The following is a 6,565-nucleotide window of genomic DNA, read 5'->3' on the forward strand; positions in this document are numbered from 1 at the left end:
ACTAATGGATTTATGGCTCCTGCCCTTCTGATCCTGGTTCGATTGTGTATCAATCGTTGTCATCGTCCGCGGCACGTGTGTTATTCTCGTTTCCGGATCCTTTTTTGCAGGGATGCACATCCCATAATGTCCGTGCAATTATGAATATTTCGTGTGGGAACCAGTGCCTCTAGGATTCTCGCTCTCAGTCGCGGAGAGCGATTTCTTGGCGGCTTCTTATTATTCTTTCATTTTGGCAAATTGTTTTCGTTTTATTAAATTTCTTTTCACTTGATAGTCCCTTTTCGCTTTTTCGGTTATTATTATTATTCCTACGATTGGCCAAGAGAGAAAGGTTTTGCGTTTCGTCTCCCTTTTGGCCAAGAGCAACTCCTTTCGGCTTTTAATAAATGTCCAGTCCAGCCAGCAGCTGAAGCCGCTCGTATTTCGTCTGCCAGCAGAAGCTCAAGAAATATGCACAAATTAATTTTCTTTTATTCCAGCAAAGGCAAAATTTAAATCAACCAAGTCGGGTGGAGAGTGCGTCCTGTCCACTGGAGGAAAGCCAGGAAAAGGGTTCGCTTTACCCTCCTTGGGGCCTTGGTGTTGTTGTTTTTTGGGTCTGCAGGACACAACTGCTGGCCAAAGTCGGGGAATATCCTTACAAAGGCACAGGTCCCTCCTCTTTCCTCCCCTTCTCTTATCACTCCAGTCTGTTATGAATGCAAATTAAAAGTATACAAATCTAATAAGTTCCATTTAAGTTGCTTTAATTTCACTCGTTTGCCTCCTCTGCATTTGCATTCGGAAATGGTTGCTAATTGTTGAGCTTTTAGACAGCGAATTTTTAATGCAAAGTGCGCCATTTCCTTTCTGAGACGTTTTATTAAATTCTCAGCAAAAAGGCAACTTGCATTACGCATTTGGATTCGCTCTATGCATTCTCCCTCAGCAAATTGGGAATTAATCAGAGGCGCTTTCAACTCGTTAGTTTATTTTAGGAACTCAAAATCAAGGGGGTATACCATATTCACAAAGAGTATTTAGCAACATCCCGTGTTCAGCGAGCAAATAGAAATTCCCCCTTAAATAAATATTCACCCCTCAGAAGACAACTTAATTATTTTCCACTAAGGTAATCGAAGGGCTGCAGTCTAATTTTTATTTTGCACATCTTAGATCTGCAAATGAGATGCGCCCCCAAAGTATCCTTTGATTGACTAATAAAACGATACGTGAGCTGATTCCAGAAGGTAGCCAAAAAAAAAAAAATGGCCACTCCTCGACCAAGGTAATTCTCGCCTCTCGTTTTTCTGCAACAAAGGTAATTCCCCGCCGGAGGAAAAAAGGAGGCTGGGCGTATGTGACGCACATACTTAAGCAACTCGTGGACACCCTGGGGCATCCTGGACACAACCGACTGCTCCGAGAATCCACCATCCAGATGTCACCCGAGAATTGTGACGACTGATGATGATGATGATTCCGATGGCTGTTGATGATGCCAAGGCGGAATAAACTTTGTAAAATGTTGCGACTGGCATAAACAAAGTGGTTGTGCCCTTGGGTGGTGCGCGTGGTGTAAGTGGTTTGGGTGGCTCGGTGGTTGGGCGACTGCCACCCTCGTACCTTTCGCCCTCACTTCTGACCATATGCTGCCAACTCGCCCAGGGCTGTCGTAGGTGTAACTGCGTGTGCCATAAACTTCTGTAATAGACTCTGGGCATCCCAAAAAGGGACACGATGCGGATTCGGTGGCCACACCTTAAAGGAGCTGGCCATCACCTCAGGCCCTCGATTCTGCTGAAATGTGCACAAATTTTCATTGTCGACCGACAACCCAAAAAACCAAATCTCCGTAGATGTCCGCACATTGTCCTTATCCCTCTCCCGTTTTTATACACTCGAAAAATTTAAGCATAGGTTCTGCACTTTATTTCGCCTTAAGGTCATTGACTTCGGTGAGGCCATAGCTCTCGAAGATCCTCTTTAGGTCAGAGTGACCTCACAAATACTAAAGCTAATTTCGTTCTTTTTCTTTCTGTGCATAAATGTGTGTGTGTCCTTTATAGTTTTGTTCATTTCATAAATATGCGTTTTGTCCTTTTTTTTGTGGGGGGAGACGGAGGCAGCCTGCGGCTTTCATAACTTGAAGAAGGAGCTGGGCTCACCTTTTAGCCGTCCCTTGTCCTTGTTTTGCCCATAAGCAGATTCATAATTTGATCCTGGGGTAAATACATTTTATTATGCTTTTATGTGTGAGCCATCTTGGAGTGGAGTGTCCAACCTTGGGACAGGTTGGTTGGCCATGTCCTTTAAGTGCAAACTTATGAATTGGTCAGGGGACATGTGTGGCAGAGTGAGTGTGTGTGTGTGGGGGAGGGTGTTTCGGTGTTTGTCTTTAATATTTTGCCTATAAACATATTTTTATTTATTTAGGTCGAGCGGAGAACGCACTAAAATACGGCCTTACCTACCACAGCTGCACTTGATGGCCCATACATATCGGCTATATATAGTCTAGATGGTATATATCGCCATGTACTTGAAGGTATTGCCAGCGGCAGCCAAGCAAATCACTTAACACTTTCACTTCAACGCTAAATTAATTAAAATTTATACTACGGCAGCAGCGAGAGCGCAAAAACAAATAAATTAAGTAGGCGTTAAAATAGTTCATATTTCATTTGGCCTCCGGTTCTGTGGAAAAGTCCAATCGCAAACGTGGCAGGAGACTCGGCGAGAACAATTGGCCAAGTGCTGACAGGCAGATGCGTAACGCCCAGATACAGATACTTCTTTCACATCTACAATGTATCTGAAAAGTCAAACTCTGGTCACGCCTTGACGACGGCAGCAGTGTTCGGCGTAAAACTGCATCTGGGCACTTGATTAATTTCCTGCAGACAGCGACAATGGGATAAATGAGGTAGACCAATTAGCCAGAACAGGCCGTCTAATTGGCCAGTGAAATAGAGTCGCGTACCCATCCCCCTCCCCCTCGCGGACCAAACCCCACCCACTCACAAACTGTCAAGAAATAGAAGTCCAATGGCATCACGTAGCCGACCGCATCGCCGTATGATTTTGCACTTTCGGTTTTTATTTCACTCGGGGGAGCTTGTTAGCCAGCAAAACGTGAGCTAAGGAGTAAGCTCTGGCTGCCAAAATGATGTGTGTTTGCATTTTAGATGCCGGCTCGTGTTGCGTAAGTCGATAAAAATTTCATATTTATTGACCATTAGCACCTAGGGCCCAGCTGAGTTATCTGAATAAGCTTGTCCGCTGGGAAGCCACTGCCTCATCCATGCCCAGAACGCTCACCACCCCCAACCACATCATCCTCCCGCCAACGTGCAACGCCGAGTGTCGACGAATGCGAACAATTCGCGTCGACATCTTGTCTGCATAATTGCAACACATACTCGCCGGTGAGATCTGGCAATAAATAGCTGCCAGACGATGGTCTATATGGCCGGTAGTCTCGGCACCACGAAGACTGACACTGACGCCAGCATGTCGGCCCGCCTCCTGCCACTCCCACTGCCGCCTGCCCGCCCTTTCTCGCACCTCGGCCGTCAAACTCCCCCTGAGAAAGTGGCACCTTTGGGCCGCCGCGTGCTTAGGTGGCGTCAACCCAATTTGCCACACAGTGAAGGTTGCCTAAGCGAACTTCGGAAGGCAGTCGATTATCCTGTCGGATCACAGTCTGATCGATGGCTTTCAGGACCTCAGACTTGATGTCTGACTTGATGTTTCCAAAATAATTATTTATTTAAAGTACAATTTGCACCGGAACCTGTAGGGCACTGTATCCACTCCCATTCCTTGGTCGAAAATAGTTGCCAACACGGCCCACAAATTATTGTCACTATGCGGGCTTGTCGCCATTGTCGCACCTTTCGGTTTGTGGCGCTTTCGACATTCAAGTGGCGCTGCGATAATGCCGATGTGATGTTGACAGTTGCAACAGCAACAGCAACAGCACAAGCAGCAGCAACAATTGCAGCAAGTGGGGCCGCAACTGCAACAATGCACCTTGCTGCGGAAAGGTGCAACCACTTAATGCCGCATTACTTGGCACATTTCGACGGGCCGAAAAATCGGTACGATTTTCTAGGTGCGAATTTTCCCGAGGCGAGCGACAATTTTCCTCGGCATTTTCACCATTTGCTGCGAAGGGCGGGGCCAGCAGTCTCCTTGGCGTCACAGCGTCGGCGAATAAATGAAAAATCATTTCATTTCAATTCATTTTCACTTAAAAATACGCCGTACACTTTTCACGTACACAAATCGCGCGAGATCGAGCATTGCATATAGTATAGTGTAGTATAGTATATCGCATTGACTTGGTAGACGGGCAGGCAATAAATTAAATTTTCTCTCGGCTGGCGAAAAAGCCAAACGCTGAAAAACGTGGAAATGCAGCCCTAATCGAAGGCGAAGTGGGTTTCCCCCGGATTCAGCGATCTCTCCGCTTTTCACCGTTTCCCCAGCGAGGCACAAATGAAGCGCGCCGTGTGCCACACTTTTCCACCGAAAGTCGAAATGCGTTTCCAGTTTATTTTCAAAATGTTCAATTTCAATAATTTTTTAATGGCCTCAACGCACGCACGCACGTCCAGGCAACTCTATAAGGCCCTGCTCCCTACGATCCCCAACCCACACAACCGATCCGTTTCGATCCCATCCCATCCGATCCGAGATGAACTCAACCGATCTGAACTGAGCCGTTTGGCCAATTAGTCGAGATGTTTGCACAAATGCCAGACAAATGCAGACGAGTGCCGGCGGCATATAAAATTTCAAGCTCATCGCGTCCGATGGGCGCCATTGTGCAGATCATGATCCTAATGGGGTTGATCTGTTTAAAACACCGGAAACAAAAAGGGTTACATCTTGCTCAAAAGGTAATCATTAGCAAACAAATACTACTATCATTCAGTGAATATGTGCTTATGTTCAAATATTTGCAGACCTCTTTTTTAGTCATTCACATTATAATCTCTAAATAGAAACGTAAACAATTTGGAAAAAATTGCTGAACAGTGCAGATTTGTATCTGCGATCGGAATGCGCCTCGATTATTTGTTTGTACACGGGCTTCAAAGGAGCGTGCCCAGTTTTATATCCCATTGCTAGATGCATTCGCTTTGACATCTCAAAGCAACATAAACCGGCGAATCGGGCAGGGAAAACACCTTTGTGCCGACACCTATAAAAATGTCCGATCTTTACGATCGTTTAGCCCCACCACGTCGAATGGCAGACCGGGTTTATATGGTCGGGCGACTTCCACGAATTCCACGCCGGAAATTATGAGGTCGGCCTTTTGAGGCGACAACAATGTTGCCAAACATTAAAATATGAAAATTCACTTAAAAACGTAAACAACACGGACTCGTCTCCGTTCTCCGTTCTCTCTGGGCTCCCCATTTCGACATAAAATCATCCACTGAAAATTGAAAACTGAAAAACAGAATGGCAGCAAAAAAAAAAAAGCAAAATCCGAGTGTCCAAGGCGGCAAACGCTTTACGATCGATCGTTAAATAAATTGGCAAATAAATGTAAATGAGGCATGGTCAGAACTGAACGGCCGAACCCGCCCCCATCCCACGACTGCATCCATCAATGGCGATTTTGGCGGAACAATCCGCCGGACATTTGGGCAGGTCAGCCAACCAAATGGATCCTCGAACGACGCTGTGGAAATGTGAATTATAACTGAATTTGCATATCATGCAAGTGTGGGCATTCGCATAAATCACAGCTCTCAATGGGTTTCTTTGAAGAATTCAGTCAGTCAGTCAGATGATGATGGATAAATAGATGCCTTATGGGGCCAAGGATCGATGTACTACTGACTGCTGAGCTGATTGGGTGGAGGTGATGGCAAGGTTTAGATTTTGTAGATAGATAGTTGTGATTAAAAGTGAATTTTGATTGATTGTTGATAATATTTTGTGTAATAAACGGAAGTGATACGTAAGCAGACTTGGCAGTTTCTAAGCGGTATATGTTTCTGGGGGGTATATGGGGCTAACCAATCGAAGGAGGATGGTGATTCCCCGCCAGCTGCCAGCTGCTTATCGAACTTTATCTGCGGCCGTAAATGGGAGGAGCCACTAAACGCATATAGTTGAATATTAATGAACCCGATTTTTACAGGGCACTTGGCCGCTTTTATCGCCCGCAAGGAGGACACACGGCTAAGTCCACGGAACTCGGCGAATGGCTGGAGTCGAAATCACTGCAGCAATTAAATGGGATTTATGAATCCACCGATGACAGATTCGAAGGAGGAAGTGCCATCTCGGAGCCCGCCAATATTGTATTAAAATTTTGCCATCATAAAGATTATTATTTTATGGCGGCGCACCCCCCGATATCCCTATGCGATTACATATACATATACATATACGTGGCTATACATATAGCCACGCGTCGCAGGCAGATCCAAATAAATTTTTAATGCACTCGTTCCCGTTTTTGGTCCTGGCGTCGCACTTTTATTATTGATATTTACAGCTCACATATCGACTGCCATGATGCATTATTCATCCGAGAGCCGCTGACGTCAAGTCA

The 6,565-nt window shown here is 45.6% G+C and overlaps 1 long non-coding RNA gene across 1 annotated transcript; it reads left to right on the forward strand.

Annotated features, from left to right (window-relative positions):
* The first annotated feature begins 4,243 nt into the window (after nucleotides 1-4,243).
* lncRNA:CR46219 (long non-coding RNA:CR46219) lies at nucleotides 4,244-5,967 on the forward strand. The gene is made up of 2 exons (NR_133491.1): nucleotides 4,244-4,889; nucleotides 4,956-5,967. It is a non-coding gene; the product is annotated as a long non-coding RNA:CR46219 (long non-coding RNA).
* The last annotated feature ends 598 nt before the right edge of the window (nucleotides 5,968-6,565 follow it).

Source organism: Drosophila melanogaster, chromosome 3R (genome assembly GCF_000001215.4).
Source record: "Drosophila melanogaster chromosome 3R".
NCBI classification, from domain to species: Eukaryota; Metazoa; Arthropoda; class Insecta; order Diptera; family Drosophilidae; genus Drosophila; species Drosophila melanogaster.